Below are 11,920 nucleotides of genomic sequence, written 5' to 3'. Positions count from 1 at the left end.
AAAAGAGGAGTTTACAAACTCCACTCACCCAGTGAAGAGCTGGAAGTGGGTCTGTGTTCAGAGAGAAGGGCCTGTGTTGATGAAATAAACCACAGTACTTAACGCTGTTTAGTTTGTACTGTAAATGTGGGCAGATAATGTGGGCTAGAGACATTATTTCATCTGTGGGGCATATGGTAATTATATCCACATTAAAGCATTTTTGCTAATCACAAACATACATGCACACATCTTTGCTGCTGATGGGGTACAGCTGACACCAAGGGACACCTCATGGATTTTGGTTCATCAGCACATTTCTGTGTGTATCTCGTACCTCAGGGGCTACCACAGCTCCTCTCAAATGACTTCTCCCCGCACTCACTACACAGACGATTACAACATAAACACAGCACTATAACAGAAGTTTATAGTTTCAGGAGAGGAAGTGACTCTGGCAGTTTTTATCAACTGTTGTTTTCCCCGAGCTTAGTCTAAGTTGGGCAATCTGAGTATTTAGTTGGCATGGCCACTGACATAAAAGCCTATAGCTCCACAGAATTAGTGGCTCAAATTCAAACAAACGGCAGGCTATGGGTATCGGGCCACCCCATAAGGCTATCTTAAGTATTGACGATGTGTTATACTCTATACTGTTTTTTTAATCTACATGAATATTTGTAATAATTTCTCCATATAAAAAAACCCAGGGGCTTCCCTGGTGGCGCAGTGGTTGAGAGTCCGCCTGTCAATGCAGGGGACACGGGTTCGTGCCCCGGTCCGGGAAGATCCCACATGCCGTGGAGCGGCTGGGCCCGTGAGCCATGACCACTGAGCCTGTGCATCCGGAGCCTGTGCTCCGTGACAGGAGAGGCCACAACAGTGAGAGGCCTGCATACCGCAAAAAAAAACAAAAACAAACAAACAAAAAAACCCCAGTGTCAAATATTCCTAATTATCTCATAAATTTGTTTTTACAGTATTTTTTTGAATCAAGATTCAAACAACATCCACACATTACATTTTATGTTTCTCAGATCTTTTTTAAACTATAGCTTCTCCTCCCTTTTTGTTTTCCTTACAATTTATTTGTAAAGAAATAGAGTCGCTAGTGATGTTCTGTAGTATTTCTCACATTCTGGATTTTGTTGATTGCCAACTCTATGGTAATCTTTAACATGTTCTTCTACCACTGTATTTCCCATAAACTGAGTTATATGCAGAATCTTTATTTGACTTAGTCGATGCTTTGGCAAAAAATACTTCATAGAATGTATTTCATAATTCCAACAGGAGGCACATAGTGTACTCTTTTCTTTGTGTGATGTTAATAGCCATTGATTATTTACCTATCTAGATCCATTATTTTATTGGAGGTTTGCAAAATGGTGATCTTCTAATTCTTTCTCTGTTATTTGTTAGCTGGGATAATTTTATAAAAATAAACCTCAGGATATTATCCTGAGGTTGTATAGTAAAAGCAGGTGGAATACTTGATTCTTTCTCTATTTACCGTTTTCAGAAAAAAAATTAGAACTGGTTCTTTAGCATACTTCAAGTTTGTCACTGACTTTTTTTCCCTTGTTTATTGAAGAATAGTTGGTTTAAAACATTATTAATATATTAGTTTTAGGTGTGCAACATACCAATTCAATATTCTTATAGATTATACTCCATTTAAAGTTATTACAAGATAATGGGTATATTTCCCTGTGCTGTACAATATATCTTTGATGATTATCTATTTTTTTTATTATTATTATTTTTTTTTGCGGTACACAGGCATCTCACTGTTGTGGCCTCTCCCGTTGTGGAGCACAGGCTCCGGACGCGCAGGCTCAGCGGCCATGGCTCATGGGCCCAGCCGCTCCACGGCATGTGGGATCTTCCTGGACCGGGGCACGAACCCACGTCCCCTGCATCGGCAGGCGGACTCTCAACCACTGCGCCACCAGGGAAGCCTGATGATTATCTATTTTATACATAGTAGTTTGTACCTCTTAATTTCATAGTCCCTCATCCCTCTTTCTACTGGCAACCACTAGTTTGTTCCTATACCTGTGAGTCTGTTTCTGTTTTGTTATATACATTTGTTTTTATTATACTGAGTGTTTTAAATGTGCTTTTTCTTTAAATCTTCACAACAGTCCTATATGAATAAATAATTATTTGTACTTATCAGTGAGGAAACTGAAGGATAAGTAACTTGCCTAGAATCAGGATTCAAATCCTGGACAGTTCAGAACTTATGCTCCCTCCACAGGACTCTGGGCCATATTCAGAGACCATAAGAATTGAAAAAAAAAAAATTATGCCCTGCAGCACCTAACCACCACCATACTATGTAACTCGAGTAAAAGAGTATTTTAAAAAATATCACAAGAGTACAATATAAGCCAAAATTGAAAATACTTCAATTCTAGATCTCTGTAAATTCGTGGATAAATTCATTGAATGTGGGCTTTTCAGACTGTTTCCATTTAGTTCCCGTTTGCTGGTGCCCTGAGGGAGTGCATGGCAGCCTGCTGGGGAGTCTGGCACTGACTTTCCCATGTTGCTGCCTTAGAGGAAGATGTCTTAGTATGACATTTATAAGACAAACACTCCTGAGCCTCGGATGCTCTCACTGCTGTTTTAGCCGTTTTTGCCTAAAGAGTCAGTGGAAGTCACATTTAGTGTGCTTATTTTGATGCTCACCCAGATCCCGGTGGAGCTTAAAAAGATTAAGCCCTTCTGATACCCAGATTGTTGGTATTTAATGCTCCACTACTCACCATTCTGCGGGGGCTCAGAAGGCAGGTTGACAGCAAGTTATGCAGACACAAGTCCAGTTGTGATGCTCTCCAGTGTCAAGTGTGTCAGAGTGACTCCTGAATAGGAAACGTGCTTTCCAGCAAATGTGATGTGGAAAAGTCCATACATTTGCCTTGTCTTAATGTTATGTTTGGCCATTACTGGATCAAAGGCCAGATGATTTTCACAAGCACTGTGCCATGTGCCCTTTCTCAAACCAAATGCTGGCAATAAGTATTTCTGGTGGTGTTGGCAGACAATTCTCCATGCATCTCCTGCATTTCCACATGTCTTATGAACAGAGGCACTGACTCCCTTTGTTCCCTTTGTTCTGGAATATCTCTTCAAGGATATTAGTGTAGCAAACAGCCTTGGAAGAGAGAAATTGTGCTCCCTCCTGAGGAAAGGGCAGGGTTTTGATTACTGTCCAGTACAATAAAAACAATGTTACTGCCTGTTATAAAAGATTTGGTTCCCCTAAACTCAGGGATCCTCTTTCCTAATACAGCTTAGTGCACATACAGAAGAAAGTGTCACCTGGCCTTCTTTGCATTGTCCCATATGTCTTGGGGGTCAGGAATGGGTGGAAAAATTGTGATACTTTGGCTATCGCTACTACTATGAGTAATAAACTATCTTTTGTTTCAGACCCAGGAGTCTTGGATCTTCTGCCAGCATCCATGAAACTGGTAGGTTAATTTGTTACCTTGCAAGTAGGGTAAAATTTTAGACCCTTCAAAGTTCTTGATAGATAGTTTTTAGTCCTTATGATTTTATAAAGGCATATGTGTTATATATTTGAATGTGTGTATATATTATGTATTAACCTACCTGTATGTATATGTAATAAAACTATACTGTTATGTATAAATGTGTATAGAAAAATCTTGTATAATTTTTAATATGACAACTGCATCCTCATAACTTGAAAAAAAGTGCCTACTTTTTTAGAGCTATTTATAAAGGTAGAACACAGAATCACATTCAGTCCTTTACCTGCTCTAGGTGCATTTATTCCTAATTATCACGGCAATAACTAGTTCCTGAGCTTCAAAGAGAAGGAAACAATGAACTTTTTTGTCAAAGCTACATAGCAAATAAATACCCTTTTAAATTGTGAATTAGCCAATCCATTATAATTTTGTCTTAGGCTATTTTTGTATATTGGTGTGAGTGGTTATAATAATAAATATAATAATAAACATAATCCCCCTTAGCTCCAGAAAACGTTGAAGCTTCAAAAAAGGTTTTGTGGGATAAAATTGTTGTATCATAGAGTGAGGACAGTGAAAAACAACATCTACTCCTAAGCCCTATCCAACATCTGAATCCCCCTCTAGAAAAATCACTAAATAGAAATTATCCATCACATCCATCTCTAGAAAGAAAAAAGTCATTCTCTGGGAGCACCCCCATTCGAATATTTGACAGACAAAATTCTTTTGGACTCTGTCATATTGAAGGAATATTTGTTTCCCTGAATTTCACATCTGCTTCTGCTTCTGATGGAATGAAATCTCTAATAATGGATTCCAATATTTTGCTGACATTTATTGGCTTGTGAAATCTATCACTTTAAACATCAGTTTCCTCATCTGTATAATGCACACAATAGTGGCTACTTCCTTGTCTAATGTGAGGGTAAAATGAGCTTTAACATTAGAAAGTGCCCAGGAGGTAGAGGTTACAGCTACTACTCACCTTCATTTTATGGCATGCTTGCAGGTGACAGCATTGTTATTACCCAGTGATGAAGTTAGGGTGAGAGTTTTGTCCAGTGGGCACCACATTACAATGTATCTCACTCCATTCCTAGATCACATCCACCCAAGTTCACATTAAAAGGCTTGGTTTTAATTTTCTGTTGATTATAGATTTTGGTTTAGTTTTGGTTTGAAGATAGTATAAAGTTTCTGTGTGGAAAATGGGGTCCTCCCTCTACTCTTAGATAAGTTATTAAGTTAATGTTAAGACACTCCACTAGTGATTACCTGTGTTCAATCTGACTATCCTTATAAAGTATCTTAGGTTTCCAAGCTTGAAAAAAAGAAAAACCACTTCATTGTAATTAGGTTTAAATTTTTACTAAAAAAAAAAATAACTTTAGAGCCATACACCTTGAGTAATTAGAATCTCACCAATTTTTCATACTTGACTACACTTTAGTTTGAATATGAAAAAAAATCTATATTGAATGTGCCCTCAATCTCTTAAACATTTTTTTTTTTTTTTTTTTTGCGGTTCGCGGGCCTCTCACTGTTGTGGCCTCTCCCGTTGCAGAGCACAGGCTCTGAATGCGCAGGCTCAGGGGCCATGGCTCACGGGCCCAGCTGCTCCGTGGCATGTGGGATCTTCCCGGACCCGGGCACAAACCCATGTCCCCTGTATCGGCAGGCAGACTCTCAACCACTGCACCACCAGGGAAGCCCCCTCTCTTAAACATTTTTAATATGTATACTCAATACATTTTCATTCATTCACAAAACACATACATATCCTACCATATTAATATATTATATACATTATAAAACATGAAAATATGAATCTTAAAGAGGAGTTAAATTTGAAATACAGTATTTAAACTTTATTAACTATAGTTAATGACAGTAGATGTAAATCCTGATTTCAAATAGTCATCTTGAATATTTCAAATTGCTGTGGCCATTATCTCAGAAGATCTGATTAGATAATCATTGTCCTTATCTTGTTATGTGGTTGACAAAGAGATAATAGTAGAAATAGGTGTTAGCATTCCTTTTCCTTGTTGGTTGTTTCTACTTGCATTATTGGTATTGTTGTTAATCCATGATTTATTTATAGAACTTTTTTAAGGCATGTGTTTATTTTGTGAAGTACAGTAATCAAAACTAGGTAATCCATCAATCTGTTTAACTACAATGCCTGGCAGTATGCTGAAAGCAAATGTGTGAGAATCCAAGGATAATCTCTCCAGGATGTGGAACTCTCACCTTACCTACTTTATGTGATGGGTCTTGCCGATATATGAACTGAGTAAGGAGACTAGTGTCAGTCTCTGTACTGAAAATGAATTAGGCTTTTTCTTTTTTACAGTTAAGATCAGCTATCAATAGAAATCGTAATATTTTCTTGGAACCCCAGTGAATCATGTTTCTTACGTTTGTGCTTGCTCTGGAGATCTTGTACTGCATTACACAGGGATCTCTGCCTTACTGAGGTAAGGAACTTGGAGGTGTACTGTCTATGTAAGCTCCCACCTTTTATAGGAAGTAAAATGCCTGACCAGTAGTTACATCATCATTCGAGGGGAGGCCACACGTTAAAGAGCAGAGGCTGCCAGTCCTATGGCTGCAGAGCCAGTGAAAGGAATACATACGCCATCAAATTTTTCCAAGACAGGCAACTAGTTTAGACATTTCAACCTAACAAATAAACCTCCTAGAGATCTGATTGACTTATGAAGGCTGTCTACATTGGCACGCTCATCTTTTATTTGGGGATCGTGCTTATTACAGTAGGTGATTCAACCCTGCATGTGGTGAGAAGCCAGAAGAATGGATTTGGGGGATGTCTTATGGTATGGGATTTGTCCTGGAAACTCTGACTATGAAGTGCCCTTCTGAGTAGCAGTTTATAACATACATTAATTCAGTAGTAGCTGAGCAAAAATGAAAAAGATTTCCCAGGGCGCTAAAGTTCCAGATTGTTTCTCTAAGGGTCACATAAATTATTGTCATATTTTGTCAACTGTGAACCATGATTAATTAGAGCAATCCAAATTTCTGCATATCTTATGTTACACACTTCTTTGCTTTCCCGTCTGTTTTCTCCAAAGTGTTGACCAACTAACAAGCCCCACTGGCTGTACCTCATCAAAGCTAGAGTAAACGTCTCACTATGGGCTGGAAAGAAACACCGAAGATGGCAGAAGTATGACATATAAGCAAATGGCAAAAGCAGTGATTTAGTAAAGAGACAAGCTGTGAAGCATGTGAAAGGGAGACCTAATTAAGTTCTGTTCTCTTCAGTAGTATATAAAATGCAAAGATCTACTAGCTTGAACCTATTTACATGTAAATGCTGAATCCTGTACCCACCAGAATCAGAAGAATGTAGATTGCTTTACCTTTAAAAGAAACTGACAACTAATAGACAAAATAAGATAAAAATATCAGTGGAAATTAAAAATTGATGTATAGAGGAGAATAATGGGAGTTTATTCACTGACGGGAAGCCTCTTAGAATGGAACCTTTTTACTTGCATCTTTTTGAAACAAGAAAAGCCCACATTATCCAGCAGATGTTGCATGCAGAATTATTGTCCATCCCAGGCTTTTTGAGGTTTCCAGTCACTTAATACTCTTAACTAACTTCCGTCAAACATTTCCACAGATAAAATCCTTTCTAAGCCACCTAAATCCTTGTTGGAAAATGGAAGGTTTATAAAAAAATAGATAAAGATCTTATACTTTGCAGCCCGGTGTAGATGTTTACTGTTGCCAACATGTGTATCCAGAGCCCTCCAAGACCACCCCATGCCCTAGGCATGGGTGACTTCACGCTATAGGGAACCTTTGTGTTTTGCTAGGTGTTTGTGCTATTTTCAGAATTGGTGGTGCCCCCTTAAGATGCAACAAATGTCCTTCTCAGCAATAAAGCTTATTTCTCAGGATTTTCGTGGATTTGGTTTGATTGAATCTGGTTATTGTACTGAAATGACAAAGAAATAGTGAAAAGTGTTCTCAGAGATTTTTCAGGATGGAAAATAAGGTAATCAGAATAATTATAGTTGATATTCAAGCTGATACAGTTGCTATTCTAGGGGAAATTTTATTTGAAACACTGAGGTTTGTTAATGATTCTGACTTCCTGTAGTAGGCAGCTGGACAAATTGCAACTGACCATGGGCTTGTAGCAGGAAGAGGCTGAGGACAAACTCTCGACAACATGTGAGTAGATTAATTACAATGAAAGCTAGTAAATCAAATTTAATCAGGCTCTACATCTTAGTCTTATGAAGGCTTCCCGCTATTTCGAAATGTGCTATCTTTAGTGGAAGAGAGAAATACTGTCTCCCTGCAGTTTTCCTGCAGGGAGATTAACCCAGAGCTATGGCTCAGGATCAGCAGTAATTTCTCCTACAGCTTATGTTTTAGAGGAGAGGTAAGTTTGGGGAGTCTTGGATATTTAGTTGAATTTCCCAGAGCAAAATATACCCCTGAATAAATGGATGAGATTTGAAGCATTTCACCCTTTCCTTTGAGAAAGTTTAAAATTAAAAATGGAAAGGGTGCGACAAGAGGTTAAAATTCAAAAACAGCCCTTATTTAGTTCATTCAATAACTCTTTATTGAATGTACATTATGGACCACACACTATTCTGAGCCTAATTTCATCTCATATAAATCATTTTGCATAGTTTTAATACATACTGAATTTTCCAGGAACATAGCTGCTACCATTTGAGATATGATTGTTTCATTTTGTTCTTTGTTCTGAAGTTCTCCAGGAGTTGCTCACCATTTCTCAAAATCAGATTGAAGATGGCAGTGCTGTTCATGGCCTTTCAGTCACCAGCACAGCACATCTCTGGCTCAGGCTGCATTTGTGCTCCTACTCAACATGAGCCTATGTGGGTATCCAGTTGTTCTAGTGCTATTTGATGAAAAGACAACCCTTTCTTCGCTGAATTTCCTTTTCACCTTTATTGGAAAGCAATTGTCCGTATATTTGTGCCCTTTGTTTTTTCTGTTGATCTGTTTAACTAACACTTACGTCAAAACTGTATTGTCTTAACCACTATAGCTTGAAATTAGGGTAAGTCTTCCATTTTTTAACTTTTTCAAGAATGCTCCAGCTATTCTTGATCATTTGCATTTCTATATGAATTTTAGAATCACCTTACTGACTTCTAAAAAAAAAAAAAAACCCTTCTGGAATTTTTGGATTGTGTTGAATCTATAGATCAATTTAGGAAGAACTGCCATTTTAGCAATGTTGAGCCTTCCAACTCATGAACAAAGCATATTTTTTCATTTATTGGGGTATTTAAGATTTCTCTAGCAGTGTTTCATAGTTTTCAGATCTTGCACATCTTTTATTAGGTTTATCCCAAAGTACTTTGTATTTTTGATACTGTTTTAAATGATTTTGTGTAGTTTTATTTCAGTTTCTGGTTATTCGTTCTTAGTGTGTGGAAATAGAATTGATTTTTGTATAATGATCTTGTATCCTACAACCTTGCTAAGCGCAATTAGTGAGTTGTTTTTTTGTAGGTTCTATCAGATTTTCTATATAGATGACCATACTGTCTGCGAATAACACTGACTAGAACCTCCAATACAGTATTGACTAGAAGTGTTTAGACATTCTATCTTCTTGCTAATCTCAGGGGAAAGCATTCTGTCTTTCACCATGAAGTATGATGCTAGCTGTTGATTTTTGCTTATGATCTGTATCAGGTTGAGGAACTCTCCTTCTATTTCTAGTTTGCCAGGAATTTTATCAGATATTGATGTTGAATTTTGTCAAATGCTTTGCTGTCCACTGAATGTCTACTGAAATTATCATATCATTTTTTTTACTTGTTAATATTGTGAGTTTCATTGATTTTCGAATGTTAAGCCAAACTTGCATCCCTTGGCACCAGTCCCACCTACTGACTCTGAGGTCTGAGAGACATAAGAGAAAAAGCATCCATCATTTGAGACATGTTTCAGTAAAATTGGAAGGTGAAGTAAACACTCAGAGAAAACTGGATGCTATAGGAGAGCATGCTGGAAACAAAGAGGCAGTGTCAGAAGATATAGGAGAAAGGTTAGGGCAGTACACGGCAGAGCCTAGGGATGGTTGTTGGTGAGTGACATGACCTGTATTAGGAAAAAGAAAGTCGAGAGCACCTTAGGGATGAAAATATCGTAGAGTATTTAGTTGTTTGGAAAACTTGCACCAGGGGCATTGTCTAAAAATGCATGACACGGATACTCTGAGGGTCCATGAACCAAAAGAATCATCCGTTGGAAGGTGTCAGTTGCAGCAACTGCAGTATCTACAACATTTGACAGCTGAATGTTCTGAACAACAGTCAGACACTGTGGTCTCCACGTGTGCAGGTTCTTAGGTTGTAGCAGGTCCCAGAGACTGTGATATCCGGCATGTCCTAGGCTAGAGATTAGCACAGAGTCTCAAGCCTTATATGATATCTGTTGAATCTAAAGTACTGAACTCCTGTTCTTATCTCATTTAAGCAGGACATTGTCTACACGACCTTACAATCTTTGCTACCTTAGCTGCTGATATCCCATCCCTGAACCTTAACTCAGCATCTGGGGATCTGCTCCTTCCATTGCCACTGAAGTTAATTTTGCTGTATCCAATTGCATCCAAAGATAGAAATTTACATTGCAAAATGTAAAGGTCTTTTCTTGGTTAAATTTTTATTGGAGTATAGTTGCTTTACAATGTTGTGTTAAGTTTCTACTGTACAGCAAAGGGAATCAGCTATACATATACATATATCCCTCTTTTTTGGATTTTCTTCCCATTTGGGTCACCACAGAGCACTGAGTAAAGTTCCCTGTGCTATATGGTAGGTTCTCATTAGTTATCTGTTTTATACATAGTATCAATACTGTATATATGTCTATTCCAATCTCCCAATTCACCCCACCCTGCCTTTCCCCCTTGGTATCCATACGTTTGTTCTCTACATCTGTATCTCTATTTCTGCTTTGTAAATAAGATCATCTATAACAATTTTTTTCAGATTCCATATATATGTGTTAGCATACGGTATATGTTTTTTCTCTTTCTTATTTCACTCTGTATGACCCTCTCTAGGTCCACCCACATCTCTAAAAATGACCCAATTTTGTTCCTTTTTATGGCTGAGTAATATTCCATTGTATATATGTACCACATCTTCTTTACCCATTCCTCTGTTGATGGACATTTAGATTGTTTCCATGTCCTGGCTATTGTAAATAGTGCTGCAGTGAGCATTAGGGTACATTTATCTTTTTTGAATTATGGTTTTCTCAGGGTATATGCCCAGGAGTGGGGTTGCTGGGTCATATGGTAGTCCTATTTTTAGTTTTTTAAGGAACCTCCATGCTGTTCTCCATAGTGGCTGTATCAATCAACATTCCCACCAACAGTGCAAGAGGGTTCCCATTTTTCCACCCTCTCCAGCATTTATTTTTTGTAGATTTTTTGATGATGGCCATTCTGACCATTGTGAGTTGACATCTCATTATAGTTTTGATTTGCATTTCTCTAATAATTAGTGATGTTGAGCATTTTTTCATGTGGCAAAATGTAAAAGGTCTTTTTGAATTTATTATATTTTGGAAATCTCTGCCACTGCTGTCTCCCATTGTTAACACTGCATACCTATATGATAATAACATTATACTCATTCACACTTATATCTGAATAGATATTTAAGTCACACTTGAGGAATTAAGGTTAGTCCAGAGTAAAATGGAACTAGTTTAACTTCCATTTTGGTCACAACCAGGTCTTTGGCAAATAAAGGAAAGTAGAGAAAGAGAAATATAAGCACTAATGAGTATGATCCATTTCAGAATTAAATGCCAAGTGCAGATGGGACACAACTGGAGCACTACACACTATAGCTCTGCAGTAAGCAAAACTCCCAGGGCTAACAGACCATTTGGGATTTCTTGACTTCTTCAAACTGCAGGTTATCCCCCAAACTGCCAATCATATTTGTAAGTATCTCTTAGTCACTAATTAAATAGTTATTGTTTAAAAACTGTAAAACTTACAAATGGAATATCAGAGAAGTTTGTAATTTGTATATATTCAGGTTGATAGGTCAGCAGGAAGTCTTGGACAAGTCTGTGCTGAAGATTGTCCTCTGGACATGGGGATAAAGCAATTGCTCAACTCACAGGCAAGGTGAGCTGCATAGTGCTAGTTGCTCTAGAACTGAGTATGTTTTCTATGGAACCTCCATATTAGAAGTCAAGATACCCTGAAGATCTCCTTCTCTTTACTAATTAATTGGTAAATTAAGTAAAAAATTTTGACTTTAGCATTTGGAATTTTCTTAGTGAGAAACAGTTAAGGGCTTCCTCTTTTAAACATTGCAAGATAAATTTGCCTTACCCAAATTCTCACAAGCTGTAAAATCTACTGTCATATA

This window comes from Hyperoodon ampullatus, assembly GCF_949752795.1.
Source record: "Hyperoodon ampullatus genome assembly, chromosome: 1".
Lineage (NCBI taxonomy): Eukaryota > Metazoa > Chordata > Mammalia > Artiodactyla > Ziphiidae > Hyperoodon > Hyperoodon ampullatus.
Note: the sequence above shows the minus strand (reverse complement) of the source record.